Genomic DNA, 17,416 nt, shown 5'->3' with positions numbered 1-17,416 from the left:
GAGGCCAATCAGAAGGTCACAATGATGCTTAATGATGCTGCTTACATTCGGGAGAAGCCCAGACCCACGAGTGCCTATGTCTGTTTGGCTCTTCTTAGCAAGCTACATACTTGTTACTTAAGCAAGGCCACTCTGGATGGGTCTTCAGGGATTTGGTGGCCTTTTGCCTCCTTTATCTTGCTCATTTTCTTGGGTCTGTTATTTATAATCCTGCTGATACCAAGAGAACTGGGCTCAGAGTCTGAAAATGACGGGTTTAAGTTCTGAGTTTGATATAAAGTGGGTAAGTTACTCATTCAAATTGGGCCTCAGTGTTTTTATCTGTAGAATGGAAACAATTCTAATTTGAGTTATAATGGCAATGATGGTGATGATGAAATGTAAATGAAGCAAGAGATAGGTAAACGCTTTGCAGAGACCAGAGTTCCAAATGGACATTAGAAGACGTTTGTTTGTTTTAAATAAATGGTCTCAAGAAAAGTGAGCTAGGCAGACAGAGCAACTATTTAGAGAATCAAGGTACTGGGAGCTACTATTTATTGGGTGCCTCCTTTGTATTAAGCATTGAGATTACAGATGCTTCCTATAGGTTATCAACTAAAATCCAACTTGGTGAAGTGAAGGATGTTTTTTACACATTTTACAGGTGGGGAAACTGAGGATTAGAGACATTCAGTGTAACTTGCTGAAGACGACAGATCTGGTAAGTGATGCCAGATGAAAATCCATCTTTCTCTGGCTCTATCTTCCATATCTGCTATGCTGCTGGTGATATGCTATGTTGTCTCCAGGTTTAAATTGAAAGGACTTAATTTGTTTTGTATTTTAGAAATTAAAAAAAAAATGAGATTTCAATCTGAGTTGTCCAGATAGCTTGACTATATTGACCAAATTCATAGCGGTCTTCCTCAACTGAGCAAGTCAGAGTTCTGTTTACATAAATGTAGTTATCCCAAACAGTCAGTTTGATTAAGGGTCTCTGTGGTGACCTCGTGAAGTGGTGTTAAGCAAAAATAATTGGATCTACTGAATCTTGAGATCTGGCTGATTAGCTCCTAATGCATGAATCTGGCCTTAGACCTTTCCAGTGGTGTGTTAGAATATGAGGGAGATGGATTCACTTTGTCAAACAGCTAAAGCCGAGTCTTTTAGGCATGCCTAAACTAGTCATGGCCTCGTCTGGGCATATTCATTTCTCAAATGCAGATAGGATGAATCCACACGTTGCCATTAAGCAATCATATAAAAAGTAAACTTATTCATCCTACCTTTAGAGCCAGCCAAATTATCTGATCAAGGCACCACCTTTCTGGTTTGGGTTTATCTAGTCATAACTGAGAGTACTCATTAATTTATTTAGCAAATATTTAATTTGCACTTCTCTGTGTCCATCACAATGGAAGACACTGGAAGCACAAGGATGAATTTCATTTTGTGAATGTACCTATTCAGGGAGCCTTGGTTAAGAGCCCCTGCTGCGATTATTGAACAATACAAATATAGAGGGATAGATGGATAAATATATGGATATGTGGGTAGGTGGATAAATGAATGAATTGATGGATGCATTTAGGTGCCTTTTTGAGCTTCCTTCTGACCCTCAGGAAGGCTCAGAATTGACTTATCTCTATGACTATTGTTGGTACCCGAATGAATCTCTTCAGATTCCATATTGATATGCCCCATTGTAAATTTTCTTTCTTTTTATTGATAACCGGAGTTCTGGTCTTTTGTCTCTTGATTAGTTTTTGTCTCTTAGCCAGTCCTTCCCAACTACCATTTTGGTTGTACTTACTGCATGGACTTGAATCAGGGTTCATCTCTACCTCTGTCTTTGAACCTCCCTGGAAGCCTTCACGTCAGTGGAGGTGACCACGTCAGTGCCCAAGGGGTGGAATTCTACAAGGGTGGATACATGAATACATGCTAATCAATGGAAGATTGTGGGTAGATGGGGGAATGGGTAACCATATTGTTCACATTTGTTCTTCCAACATCAGCACCAGTGCCTGGCTTATAATAGGTGATTACAGATTTAGTGAACAGGTGGTTAGGTGATTGAATAAGTAAGTGATTGGGTGACTGAGTGAAGAACTGCTAGGTGATTGAGTAGGTGATGAATGGATGGATACATCCATGCATGAATGAGTAGATAAATTATTGGATTGGTTATTGGGTAAGTGGCTGGATAAATGAACAAATTGATACGTAGATGAATGATTAAAAGGGAGGATATGGGTGGATACTTGCATCAGTAGATGAATGGGTGGATGGGTAAACGGATGAATAGATGAATGGATAGGTAGATATATGGTCGTATAATTGCCTGGGTAAAACTTAGAGGATTTAGGAGTAAGTAGATGATTGTGTGAATAAAAGAATGGATGGTGGGATGAATGTTTGGATTGTAGCCTTAAAGCCTGTTGGGCACTGAGAGAGGTTGGGCTGATACTTAAACTATGCCCTGATTATGGCCAAAGTAAACAATCCTCTTGGTTTAGGGGAATGATGCTGCTGGCTTTGGGAAGATTAAGGGCATGGCACACAAGGGCATGGAAAGTCTGACTGGCTGGCCAGAAGAGTGATAATGACTCGTGGTTTCCAAGCACTGTTTATAAAATAACCAAAGAAGCAATGAGTGTGTTTCTTGGGTTCCTTGAGGCCACAGAGAGGAGGGATGTAACCTCAGCAGGGACAGCTTCATGTGAAAGGCTAGCCAACACAGAGTGCATGACTGCTGGAAGTTATAGACCCACTGTTGACCAGATGGCCTTGGTATTTTTTGCTTTTTCTCTTCCTTTCTTTCATTCCTTTTTTTTCTTCCTTTTCCCCTCCCTCCCTCCCTTCCTTCCTTATTTCTTTCTCACTACCCTGGCCCAGGCAGGGATGACCCAAGGCCAGAAGGCAGAGCCTTCTGGGAACTGACCCATGCTTTGCCTTGAAATTTGGAACTTCACCTAGGAGACCGGTTTAGACTTCTAGCTGAGCTGGCTGGCTGATTTCTCTGCTCAGGATCATTTACCTCATATGTGTTCAGATTAAATAAAAGGAGCTGTGGTAGAGAGTGGAATGAGCATGAGGCTTGGATCCAAACAGATTTATTGTCTGGTGACCTTGGGAAGTTTCCTATACTTTAAAATTCTGCTTTATCTGCTAAAGATAATGAGGAGAGTGTATAAAATTAAAAACACTTGCTTCATTTGGTTACTTTAAGAATTTAAAAAAATAATGTGAAAAAATCACTACCTGATTGGTACCCACTAGGTGTCTTATACAAGTTATTAATTCTTTGTTTTGTTAACTCCTTAATCTCCCTTCTGTAGTTAAAGTACATCAGCCCTTATGAGACTAGGGTATGGCTTAGGTATCAAGTGAGCCCATTCATTTGATCCATTGAAGACTTGAGGAAAACAGTGTGGTGAATCCTTAAAAAGTTAGGCATAGTATGCCATATGATCCATCACTCCATCACTGCCATTTGATCACATCCACTCCCAAGTCCGTATCCTAAAGAACTGAAAGCAAGGACTCAGATACTTTTACACGTTTTTTTTATAGCAGCGTTATTCACAATACCAAAAAAAAAAAAAAAGGTGGAAACAACTCAGATGTCCATCAGCAGATGAATAGATAAACAAAATCTGGGGATACAATGGAATATTCTTCAACATAGTAATTTTAATTGAATTCTGATACATGCTACAACATAGATGAACATTATGCTAAGTGAAATGAACCAGACACTGAAGGACAGTTATTGTATGACCCATTCATCTGAGGTAAGTTCACAGAGACAGAAAGTAGATTAGAGATTACCAAGGGCTTGAGGAAGGAGGATGGGGAATTATTGTTTAATGGAAACTCCTGTTTGGGCTGATGAATAAGTTTTGGAAATTGATAGTGGTAATGGTTGCACAACACAGTGAATGTACTTTATGCCACTGAATTGAATACTTAATTTATTTAATTCTTAGAAATAACTAAAATGGTAAATTTTGTTGTATATGTTTTAAATGTTAAGAAGTTGCCCATGGCTATTGGGGGTCTTTTCTTGTTCCATACAAATTTTAGGATTATTTTTTTCAGCTCTGTGAAAAACATTGATGGTATTTTGATAGGTATTGCATTGAATGTGTAGATTACCTCTGGGTAGCATACAAACATAGTGATCTGAAGGGACACCTGTACCCTAATGTCTATAGAAGCAATGTCCACAATAGCCAAACTACGGGAAGAGCCCAGATGTCCATTGATAGTTGAATAGATGAAGAAGATGTGGTACAGATATACAGTGGAATGTTACTCAACCATCAAAAAATGAAATCTTATCATTTGCAATGATGTGGATGGAACTAGAGGGTATTATGCTAAGCGAAGTAAGTCAATCAGAGAAAGACAATGATCTTATGATCTCACTCATATGTGGAATTTAAGAAACAAAACAGAGGATCATAGGGGAAGGGAGGGGAAAAATAAAGTAAGTTGTATTCAGAGAGGGAGACAAACCTTAAGAGACTCTTAACTATAGGAAATAAACTGAGGGTTGCTGGAGGGGGGTGGAGGGATAGGGTAGCTGGGTGATAGACATTAAGGAGGGCACCAGATGGAATGAGCACTGGGTATTATATAAAACTGATGAATCACTGAACTATACGTCTGAAACTAATAATATACTGTATGTTAATTAATTAAATTTAATAATAAAAGTAAAAAAAAATAAAAAAATAACAAAAATTAAAAAAATAATGTTGCCTCAGAAAAGACCCTCAAGAAAAGAAGAAGAAGAAGAAGAAAAATATTGTGCGTGTGAGCTACAAAGGTGTGTCTAAACCCATGGGGTCAGACAGCCTGGCTCAACCAGTTAATCTCAGCATATGGTTAAGTTATTCCATGGAAGGTTCGCTTTCCAGGGTGGGAGGCAGGGACAACCAACACTAGTTCTACTTTCTCTCCTGTGATTGCCGGCCTCTTATCATTCCTCTGATTGGCCTAGTGAGATAGAGAACTGGTGTTAGCTGCCATTGTTTTTTGACTGGGAGACTGTACTCAAGGTTTAAATTTGTAGAAGTGACGGTGTGATTGGCCTAACCTCTTAGAAGAAGGGGTTGGACTCTGAACACACAAGAACGATAGTGATGTTAAGACTGCTCTCACCCTTTCCCCTATCAGTGCCCAGAAGCCTTTAAATCCAACTTACCCCATAACCGTTACTATTCCTGGATATTTAGACCAGGGAGGCCACAGAACAAAGTAAGACTTTTCTGGCCCGAACATAGAATGGCATACGTGGAAAACCCAAGCTCTGCTGGAATCCTGTTACAATATATGAAGAGCTGGAGCCTCAATTGTGGGTACTGTGACGACAAAATTTCAGACTTTGCTCTGGCTTTTGTCAGCTTAAGACTCTTAAGGTAGTTTACACAAAGATTTGTATGTCTGAATTTTTCCCTGGCAGGTTCTCATTATAACTTAGATAACACAAATCCCAAATATTTGTGGTTAGCAACAATAAGGAATTTTCAAGTTGTCTGACATTTTCTAGCCATGTAGATCACCACCTAGGATCAATATTCAGCTCTGAGACAAAAGGAGACACATAGATGGTGGGAAAGTTTTTCATAGTTTGTGTAATGTCTCAGTTTCAACTCCTTAGCACCTTCACCCTCCCTTCTCTCTCTCTTTCTCTTTTATCTACACACACACACACACACACACACACACACACACACACACACACAGACCTTTTACCCTACACAGGGTTCTTTCAGAGCCATGCAAAGGAAAATGTGGGTGTCTAACGACCTAACAAAAGTATCAACAACCAGCAGGGCAGAAGGGGGAAGGGACATTTTAAAGTAAGGTTTTTGCCTTCTCTTTCCTTTGCAATCTCCTGGCCATAGGTTATACCCTTTGCTTCCATGACAAGCCGGTTTCAGATCTTCCAGAGTTGAGCAGAACAACTGTTACCACGTCCGTAAACAAAAGACTGTTTACATAAAAAGTATAGATTTCCTTTAAGCACTTTGCTTAAGCCTTTAGTACGTTGAATTTACATTATTATTGTTTATGTTCCCAGAAGTCAGCAGGAGGATGGCCTTGTTGCAGTTTATGTGGTTTCATGATTCACACTTGATGAGGCAGCTATCACACAGGGCGGGGATGGGGAGGCGGGGAGAGTCAGGGAAGCGCAAAGAAGATTAGAGCAAGCTCACTTGTGGGATCTATAGCCTTAACGTAATGGTACAGCCAAGGGCCTGGGGATTTCTGAGTCAGTCTTTCAAATTCCCAGACATGTTTATCAGTCTTGAGTTTCAAAACTGGCCCACCCAGAATAAAGCTGCTTTGCACCTGATGTTTCACTTTGGCTGTTTTTTCGGGGGATTCTCCTGAGATCTAAGCTCCTTCCCCAGCTGTCAGCTTGACGGACATACTCAGCTCCTGTCTCCTGGGTCCTGAGAATGGCAACGGTGATCTGCTCTGCCAGCCTGCCACTGGCTGCTGGCCGAGCACCCCATCCAGATGTGTCTCCAGGCTGGTGCTGGTGGGGAAGGGGAGTCTGACCCCAGTGCCAGAAGTTTCACAGTTTAAAACTTAGTAACTAATCACCATGGGCCATCTCCTGTGGTGTGTCCAGCTCAGAGCCACACCAACTAGTTTCGAGCCAGATTTCTAAGATGGGATGGGGCAAAAGCAGGAGAACGTGTTCTCTTTTATGAGGCATTGAAACCCAGTGGATAAAAACCTGTGTTTTGGAAACACTCAAATCATTTTTATTTGTTTGCTTGATTCTTTGTTGTTTATTTTGTTTTTGAGACCCAGCTCTGCTTCTCATTAACTCCATGGCTTTGGGAAAATTTCTTAACCTCTTTGTGCCTTAATTTACTCACCTATAATTGGGAGATGCTCTACCTCATAGGCTTCCGAGAGGATTAGAAGAGATAATGCATGTAAAGCACTGGGCATAGTACCTGATAAATAATAAGTTCAGAAATAATAAAATAAAAAAATAAGGCATAAAACCTTTTTATTATATAAAGGCAACAAGCAGGAAAACAGGTGTCTAAAGTGGAAGGAGGGTAAACCAGGAGGAGTGTCATGGGCCATGTTTTAGACGCTCTGGAGGTATTTTTGAGTGTATGCTCTTTCTGGCTTTGGCATGGGATGCTGGGGATATTAAAGGAGCCTCAAGTTGCTGACTCTCCTGACAGTAGCTTGAGAACCAGAAGATAGCAGGATCCCACCCATATTCCATTAGGGTATATGCCCACTTAGAGACACCTTGTCCTCTGTAACATCACAGAGCCATCTTTTAACCAATTTGCTTGGGATCCACATGTCCTGTACACTTAATATTTTAACTTGTAAGCTTTCTTTGAAAAAAAGTCAAGCAAGGTATGACCACCAGACATGAATTAGTGTTTGGGGACAATGTCTGTTTTCAAGTATGCTAACTTTGACAACTAGATATCTTTTCCAAAGCCAATGCATTCATTTCATTGTTTCATTATTACTTTATTCAACAAGTGTTTATCCATTACCTACTATGTGCCAGGCTCCACATTAAGTGTTGGGGATGTTATGGTGAGCAAAACACACACAGAATTATCACTGAACGTAGACTCTAATGTGGGGGAGTAATTATAAATAATCATAAAAATATATACAAATTATAGATTATTATAAGTGCTATGAAGATAAAACATAAGGTTCTATGAGGACATATAGGAAGGTGCCTGAGCATCTGGGATGAAGGTTATAGGAAGGTCTCTCTGCAGGAATAATGTTGGAGATTGAAAAATAAGAAGAAATTAACAAGGCTGAAGGGGCTTGAGGTAGACAGAGAAGAGTTATAGGGTGTTCTGATTATCTCCTACTGCATAACAAATCACCCCAAAACTTGGTGACTTTTAACAGTACTTGATGATCACCTCTCCTAGTTCTGTAGTTGACTGGGCTCAGCTGGATGATTTTTGCTTAGAGTTGCAGTCAGTCGTTGACTGGGACTCCACTAGATCGGGTACACAAGATGGCTCCCTTATGTAAGTGACAGTTCATGCTGGCTGTGGGCTAGGAGCTCAGCTGGGTCTGTCAAATGGAGCATCTATATATGGCCTCTGTATGGAGTTTGGGTTTCTGACAGCATGGCAGCTGGGATCTCAGAGGAAGCACTCCATGAGTGTGCTCCAATAGGCCAAAGTAGAACCTGTAGGACTTCTTATGACCTAGCCTCAGCAATCCCAGAATATCATGTCTATCCCATTCTAATTGTCAAGTGAGTTACCAAAGCCAGCTCAGATTCAACAACAAGGGAGAAATAGATTCTGCTTCTCAGTGATGGGAAGGCACACACATGCAGGGAGTGAAGAATTCATGGGCAGTCATCTTAGGAACAAGTTACTCTATGTGGCTTTTGCTCTTGCTATTCAGCCTGGAATGATCCTCCCTGAAATGGTCACATGACCTGCACCATTTAGATCTCAGTTCAAAATATCTCCTTAATTCAAAAGATCTTCCTCGAAGAGGGTTTTATGACCTTTGACCATTGTATCCAGTCACTTTCTTTCCCATGACGGTATTTAATGATTTTCATAGTACTTTTCACTCCAAAATTATCCCTTTATTGGATTATTTGCTTCACCCTTCCCACAATTAGCCTCACATACCCATAAAACATAAACCTCGTAAGGTCACAGTCTTGGTCACCAAAGTATCTCCTAGAAAGTGCCTGACACTTAGTGGGCATTGAAAAAATACTTACTGAGTGAAGGAAGAGGATTCTAAGTGAAAGAAATGGCACATGCAAAGATCCTGAGGCAGGAAGTGAGCATGATAATCTGAGGAAATGAACAAAGCTGTATGTGTTGGAACGGGGGAGTGGAGGGGCAGCTGCGTGCCTGGGGGGCTCACAGCATCATCCTGCTTGGTCACAGACAGCCTGATTCAGTCCTGACAGTGGTCACCATTTCTGAAGTGCAAAAAAAATGTGTATTTTCTGTTCTGCAGGCACTCTGGGTTGAATGTGTCTAACTAACCAAGATGACTTATTTCATGGATTAATGGAACCCATTACTCTTACTCTTACTCTTACTTTCATGGATTAATGGAACCCTTACTCTTACGTCTTACCCTTTCTAAAAGTAACTGAAACAACAAAAAGACAACTAAATGATGACTACCTACGTACCAAGAAGTTTGCCCTTTCCCAGGTAGATACTAGGGCCTTGTTTCAGTTATTTCTTACAAACCTGGCATATCAGTATTTTCAATTTCTCCTTTTTTACACCAATGATGACATTCAGATCTCAGGAAACTTGCCCAAGACTCTCCAATCTAATACCAGTGGATGCGGGGTTCACACATAAGTCTGCTTTACCTCAGAGCCCTGCAGAGTTTTGGATAATGGCTGAAGTTGGAAGAAGAAAGAAATCAGGGAAGACAAATGTCTAAACCAAACCCCAGAATGATATATTTTCCCTGTGGCATTGAATCAACTTGCTGAGCCCCATGATAACTGGCCGGCTCTGATTATAAGGCAAGGATCTGATTCCTGCCTCAATCATGACTGAATAACCACTAGTTAGGAATCATGAAAGGGCCCAAATGAGTGCAGTGGGGATGAGGAAAGGTCCATGGGTTGCCAGAGATGGATAGAAAGCAGTCAGAGGTGGGGACACTCAGTCATGCCCAAAGCAAAGCCACCAGAACATCATGTTCTTGACTAGGGTGGGGGGAGGGGAGCTGCGGTTGGGGAGATGGTTTGCAATCTATTGGCTGACAGCTATCATTTTTAACTGGGTGCTCACTCTTGGTGAGGAGAGTGTGTGTGTGTGGAAGTCACATCAGGGGACTCCCAGCTGGCTCTCACTTTACACCCTCCAGCGCCAAGGGCTCTTTCCCCTAAACTGGGGTGAACTGTTATCATTTCAATATTTTCCTGTGCTTGAATGGCCTTCTCACTTAATATCTCTGTTTATGTTTTGAGCTATTTTCCTGTTTATTTTTTCTCCATATGGGGAAAACTTAAATACATTTTTTAAGGAGATGCTATAAAAATTTACCTTAAGTCACACCATATGTATTGGCGGACAGTTTAGATTTTTGTCTGCCAAGGGGAACTTCTTTTCCCTGTTTCTCCTCCTGTTCTTCGGGAAATCCAGGGAATGATAAGAAAGAGAGGGGGAGAGAGAGAGAGGAAGGAAGGAAAAGAGGAAGGAAGAAAAGAAGGAAGGAAGATAGCTAGGATGTATGGATGGTTGGATGGATGGATGTATGAATGGATGGATGGATGGATGGATGGATGGATGGATGGATGGAAGGAAGGAAGGGAAGGAGGGGGGAGGGAGGGGAGAAATTTCCAAAGGGGGGGAAAACTTTCAAAGGAGACCTGGAAATAAGAGAAACTAAGCTGCCTAACAGGTATTACAGCAAAGCTTGAACAATATATTATTTCTCAGATGGGATATTCAAGAAAGGGATATACTGAAGAGTTTGCATTGGACTTGGAGATCTAGTGGTTTGTGCTACTCATTTCTGACATAGAGTGTGTGTGTGTATGCGCACACGTGTGCATACACACTAAAGCCAAGATTAGCTTCCTAGGAGAAATCCTAGGTGGGTTTGGAAGTGGAGAAACGTGCTGTGTGGAAGGGGAGACTCATTCAGCCAGTGTAGACCATTACTGAAATTGATGTTCTTGGCCTCCACTCTCTACCTTGATGCCTGCCAGGGTAATTGGTACCCAAGCTGAACCCCAACCTCCTAAACGATACCCAGAGCCTTCAACACCTATTCTTGCCTGCCCCAGATCCTTTCTTGGCTCATCACTACTGCCATCTTTGGCACAAAACCTTGCTATATGGAGGGTGAATGGATCAACTGAAAATGGACTGATGAGGAACATGAATGTTCCTACCCTTGGACCAACATGTCAACCACTGATGGAACTCCAGTGGCCACTCTGGTTTCAGTGGAGATGTTATTGAACCCAAGCCTGGGATGAGAATTCAGGGATCTCATTTTCTATCATTTGTTCAAGGCCAACTGTGGGCAAGGTTCTATGATATTACGCCCTTGTTATAGAAGAGAAAATTGGGATTCAGCTGTTAAGTTGTTTAAGGCCACATGGGTCTTGAGTGGAAATGTGGTTTCAATCAAGGCCTCTCTGACTTCAAGGATTGACTCAGTCATTCATTTAAAATTGACCACAGAGAAAGTCCAGTAAGAGGAAAGGGATACCTTTACTCATTCCTTCACCCATTCACTCTGTACTTACTTGTGGTTTGCCATGTGGAACTCACCAGCAGACGATCAGGCCCCAGAGCTGCAGAAATAGCAGTCGTGATCTCTACCCTCATGGAGCGCATGATGCACCTGCATCTGGCTACTGAAAAATGTGGTCCAGGGAGCAGTGTCCCTGGGTGCTTGTTAGAAACAGGAAGTGCCAGGATCCACCTCAGACTCCCTGAATCTGAGTGTTTGTGTGAAGCTGGTCTCTGGGCCATTTGAGAAGATGCATAAAGCATGAGAGCAAGGCCAATAGAAAAGAAAGTGGAAATTGGGAGCTGGCGATCCCAGCAGTGGGCAGGCTGTGTGCAGGAAACCAGCAAGCTCAGCACATTGAAGAAAAGTGAGCAATAAACCAGAGCAGGAGAGGAAAAAAGGGGAGAGAAATCCACGAAGCTGGGCTAGACTGCTTGAGGGAGGGGTGTGCACCCCTGCATTTTACTAGCAGTGAGATCTCACCCAGACTTGGTTTCCTGTTCTGTAAAAGGGGGATAAGATTGGTATCTGTCTCACAAGTTTGTAGCGAAGGTTAAGAGTCAATATATGTAAAGTGCACAGTCAAGTACTTGGCACAGAGCAAGTCCTAAGCACACTTGCTGTCATCCTTTTCATTATTCTTCTTATCATGTAGCTGCTCTGAGGACTGGGTGGGTGGGACACATTGTCCCCTTGAGGAAAGTACAGTTGGGGTAAAACATAGGATAAGCACATGTCCTGAGCAGTTGAGAGGGAAGACAAACACCCAGCACTTTCTAAAACACTTCCTAAAAATGCTTTCCAAAGTGTCTTTAAAAAGGAGCTGAAGTATCACCATGTCTTAAAATCATCCATTCATTTATTCTGATATTTTTCTATCATGAGTAGTATTATATCTAAGTAAGTAAGTAATCATGGATAATACTAGTAATGATAATAGCCAGTATTTATGGAACATCTATTACGTGCATTTACCATATAAAACCTTTTACAAGCATTATTTCAACTTAATTATCTCAGATCCTCACAGGTTTTGAGTGATTTTACCTTCCTTTTCACAAATGGGGAAATTGAGTCTTGGCAGACAGGCAAGAAATCCATCTGTTGATGTTAAGTCCTATGTCGGGGGCATAGGCAGGAGGCAACAAAGGCATACACAGGAGAGGCCCAGCAAAGGCACAGCCCCTCCCCAACTCCTCTCCACCCACAGCTCAAATGTCCATCCTCTAGTGCCCAGTTTTATCTTTGTACTAAGCAAAAGTCTAAAGATGTCCTCCACCAAGATTCCTATCCCCTGATTATTCTATCATGTGAGAATCTAGGTTCTGTGACTGGGTTTTGCAGATGTAAGTAGAGTCCAAAGTCCCCATAACATGGAAATTATCCATTTGGGCCTGGCCCCATCAGATGAGCCCTTAAAAAGCAGAGAATTTTCTCCAGCTACTGGCAGATGGGAATTCAGAGAGACTTAAAGCAGCAGGAGGACTTGATGTACCATTGCTGGCTTTGAAGGTGGAGGAGACCATGTGATGAGGACCCCAGAGGGGACTTGAGAAGCTGGGAGTGGGCCCACTGGCAGCCAGGAAGGAAGTTAACACCAGAGTCCTACAGCAGCGAGGAGCTGGATTTTGCCCACAACCTGAATAAGTTGGAAGTAGATTCCTTCCTAGAGCCTCATGATGGAGTCCTCCCTGGCTGTCCCCTTAACTTTGGCCTTGTGAGACCCCAGGCAGAGAGCCCTGCTAATCCCATCTGGATTTCTAATGTGTGGAAACTGTCAGGTAATAATGGGAGTCATTTAAGCCACGAAGTTTGTGGTAATGTGTCACACAGCAATAGAAGACTATTACAGTCTCTGTTCATGAAACCATCACAGTACATCATGCTGTTGGGGTTTTGCTCTTTTTTAGCTGTGAAAACAAAGGGCATTGTTTTACATTTCCATCAAACAACTAAACATGAAAGTGACCAAAATATGTTTCCTGAAGGAAAGACTGGATGGGGCATAGGTTTTGTCTCCTTTTGACTATGGGCCCCTGGCATCAGGCTTCCCAGATTCAACGTCCAACTTCCTCCCTTGGTAGTTGTTTGGCCTTGAGTTTTTCAATCAACCTCTCTAGGCTGCACTGTCTTTATCCATAAAATTGGGATAATAATGGGGCTGTAGGGAGGATTGAGTGATACAACCACTCATAAAGCATTGAATTCACTGCCTGGCACAGTAAGTATTCCCTGTACACAGGATCTTCACCTGGGTGGGTTAATGAATGAATGAACCCCAACACGAAGAAGCTGAGACATCATCACATGAACACAGCTCTCAGGTTTTCCCGCTCAGTGTACTAGATCAGGTCAACACTTATTCCTGGCTCTGGGCACCTGATAGGTGACTCCCACTGTAGATCCAGCAGTACAGAACCAGATCCTGAAGGAAATGGTTGGACAACCCAGCTGGAGACTCTACTTGGAAACTGGGAGTCTGCATGGCTCGGCTGGGATGCTTCTGCTGGTGTCAGAAGTACCACCAATTCAGTCATTCATATTGCTGACTCGGAGTGGGCTGCTCACAAGGGCCCACTGAAGAACAAGACTACGTGTTCAACCCAAACCATTGAGCCAGCAGCTCTAGGTAGACAAAGCCAGACTTAACAACAGCCTTATTCCCAGCATCTGTTCGTTTCAGGCTTTGCCAAGGAGCCAAAAGTAGAAATCTATGAACATTCTCCTGTTTTGATTGAGTGTGTATTACTCCTTTCTTTTTAATTTTTCTAAAGGGCATATAACTTTGGCCAATATGTTTATGGCCCATTGTTTTTGTTTTTTTTTTTTAGTTCTGTGCTTTTTCAGAACACAGCATTTCAGAGAAATATGTATCTTAAGAGAAAATAGTCACTGACAGCTGAAGACGGAAGTATTCAAGGTAAAACAGCACCCTGGCACAGTGGCAACGGGATCTTTTGATTAAAGCTAGGTACACGCTAACATCATCAGATCAGCCATGTAGGGAAAGAGGGAGAGTTCCATCCACACTCCTATAGTGACTAGAGTCTCTCTTGCAAGTCCCTCCCCCCCCCAACTATCTATTATTTGCAGAGCTCTTGAGCTAGTGCCTCTTTCTACCTTTCTTCCCCTAGATCGCTCTTCTCTAATTTTAGCAAGTTGGACAACATCATGGCATGCTGTGGAGGAGGAAACTGGAATATGTGTAAATAACTGGTAGATGCAAAGATCCATTTCAGCTGAGGGGAAAAGAAGAATGCAAAGTGCCGCGTGGTCCCTGCATGGGTGTGCATTCAGGGTCTGGCGCACAGAGCAGGGGACAAAAGCAGAGAGGGCTGGCCAGAACAATGGGCCGTCACAAATGCCATGTTATGTAACTGGGTTATTTGAATTCACAATTGTGAAGGCCACAATTGTAGGAGAAGGCCTGTCCTCCTGCTCCGTGGTGGGAGGGCAACAGGCTCCTTTGCTCCTACCTATGTGCCCTGGAAGCAGGCTCTGAGCCTCCTGATGAGGCCAACAGCTGCCACTCAGGAGAGAAGGGCTGGATTACTCCTGACCCCACAAGGTGCTTGGCAACTCTGCGTTGAGCTGCACTTTTGGATGTTTATTTAAAAAAAAAAAAAAAAAAGCAAAAACAATGAGATATTTCCCCCCCCCACAGTTTGCCATTTGGAAATGACTTGATTCTTTCCATTCAATGAGTACTTCTTGAGCTCGAACGGTGTTCTCTGCATAGCGCTTTGAGGCTGTGAGTCCGACGTCCCACAGCTGCATCAAGACGCATGGATGTGAATTAGCAGAAAGGTACCAGGGCCGGGAGTCAGGGAAAGCTTCTTGGAAGAGGTGAGCTTTGAAGAGAGTGTGTCTGTGGCCATGATAAAGACACTAAGGATCTGCACGTAGCACACGATTACCCTGCACGAGCAGTGAAAGGACAGGGCTCTCTCTTGCCTGCCTTCCTGTTTCATGTTGAGCCCTCTATCTGCAGGTCCTGAGCCCTGAAGTGTGCCAAGGAAACCCTCCCCACCTCACTCATGGCGGGACGGTCCAATTCCTCACACCCAGCCAGCATCTCACTGCTCTGTAAAGCCCTCCTCAGGGACACCCTACCCACCTGCTCCCATCCCTCACTGGTGTACGTGCCCTCTGTCTCTCTTGGGTCCTCATAATTCCGTGTGCTTCCTTCCTGCAAGCACTGACCCTGCCCCACGCGCCTGGTCTGGACGCAGACCTGCCCCCTCACTAGCGTGCCCTGCAGGAGGGCAGGGGCCAGATCTTCTCACTTCTTTATCTGTTATGTTGTGCACATCAGATGACTTTACAGTGTCTGAGTGGTGAGAGCCTTTCTCCTGGCCTCTGGGTGCTTGTAAAGCAGCTTTAGCCTCAGTATGCTTACTTGCAGATACAGGCTGAGTCCTTTCTCCTTGTGATGTAGTTGTGGTGGTGGTGTTGTGCACTTAAGCTGGATGTGCCAATGGAAGCTTCATTCTGATTCTTCGGCCATTCCACCTGTCTGGGTAGTTTGTCTGTCGGTCAGAGGTGATACGCAGTTCCAGTTGGAGAGCTATCCAGAAAGGAACAAACAGCCCAGAGGTTTGCTCGCTTACTGGTGTCCTCAGATGGAAATATAGGCATGGTGATGGTGATGATAGTCTGGTTGATGATGATGATGATGATGATGATGATGATGATGATGATGTTGAAAACTGGTGTCTCTAGCATGCCAAGAACTTTCCATTTCTTTTCCTGCTTATACCACAGAAGAAAAACAGAGGGTAGATATGATTATTCTCATTTTTTTCTTTCTTTAAAAAAACACAACACTTTATTGAGGTATGATCAACATATAAAATGCTGTCCATACTTAATGTTTACAATTCATTGAGTTTGGGGATAAGTGTTCAACTGTGAACCCATTACCTCCATCAAGGCCCTAGACAGACCCACCTCTCAAAGTTTCTTCCATCCCTCCTCCTCCTTGTCGTCCTCCTCCTTCTTGTTGTTATTATTATTGTTATTATTTTATGAGATGAGCACTTAACCTAAGATCTACCTTCTTAGAAAATGTTTCCCATGTAACACAGTATTGCTAGCTATGGCTCTATGCTATGTAGCTGACTTGCAGAAATGATTTACATTGTATAATACTTACATAATACCCTTCCCCCACCACCTGGTAACCACCATACTACTCTCTGCTTCTGTGAGTTTGACAATTTTAGATCCCATGTATAAAGGAGACCTTACAGAATTTGTCTTCTGTGTTTGGCTAATTTCACTTGTGTAACATAGGCCTGGGGACTTTATTCTCATTTCATGGTGTGGAATGGCTCGTCCAAGATCCCACATCTCAGAGAAGCCAGGACTAGAGCCCTAGCAGCCCCACTCCAGGTATCCGTGCATACTCAACACTGCTTCTTACTGCTACACGTGGGTAAGCATATGAACACTTTGTGTATGTGCACGTGTGTGTGGATGAATGCATCGAATTGGATGTGTTATAGGAGCTTGTGTGCAAATAGGTAGGTATGAGCCAGGGTGAATCTGATTTTGTCTGATCACATTAGAATGTCTGTGTATGTGTGTCCTGTGTATGTAGGTGTCTCTCCTGACCCAGAAAAAGCTTCGAGGTCTGGATAGGGCCAATATTAATAGGTGAGAGGTTCCCTGAGATTGCAGGGCCCCCCTGCCCCAGCTCCCTCCTTCCTTGTTCACTCTGAAACAGGAGTGCATTAAGTAGAGGCTGTGTTGGCTTGGGTGGGGATTCTGGCCTTACCCCAAGCGGTGCTGCAGAGAGCTGCAGATTCGGAGGTAAACTTCCACCAGTGAAGACTTGCTCTGCACTGGTAGATTTACATTTAAATGCACCCTGTCATTTTTAATTTCAGGCACTTGATACAATCACCTCCCAGGGAGCAGGCTGTTTTAGCAAGGCCTGCTTCCAGCCAGGTAACACCCAGGCTGCAGGAGCCCATCGCAGACTCCAGGGCCCAGAGGCGGGTATGGGTGTGGACGGAACGGCCTGGTGATGTATGCAAATTTTATTGTCAGGGTAACTCAGATGCAGTAGAAGGAGAGTGCCAAGGGGCATTTTATGTTACCAGGCCTTGGGCGGTGTCCCCTGAGACTGGAACTCTCTAGGTAGGAGGTGGGA

At 43.1% G+C, this 17,416-nt stretch overlaps 1 long non-coding RNA gene across 1 annotated transcript in view; it reads left to right on the top strand.

Annotated features, from left to right (window-relative positions):
- Positions 1-4,500, top strand: part of LOC123791332 (uncharacterized) — a 458,920-nt gene extending 454,420 nt beyond the window's left edge. Inside the window, exon 4 of the long non-coding RNA XR_006779339.2 lies at positions 647-4,500. This is a non-coding gene — a long non-coding RNA (uncharacterized LOC123791332). The remainder of the gene's footprint in view (positions 1-646) is intronic.
- Positions 4,501-17,416: the final 12,916 nt, after the last annotated feature.

This window comes from Ursus americanus, chromosome 21, assembly GCF_024610735.1.
Source record: "Ursus americanus isolate L20-20 chromosome 21, mUrsAme1.1.p, whole genome shotgun sequence".
In the NCBI taxonomy this organism is placed as follows: Eukaryota; Metazoa; Chordata; class Mammalia; order Carnivora; family Ursidae; genus Ursus; species Ursus americanus.
The sequence above is the reverse complement of the archived record's forward strand: the minus strand, read 5'-3'. Positions and strand labels throughout refer to the sequence as shown.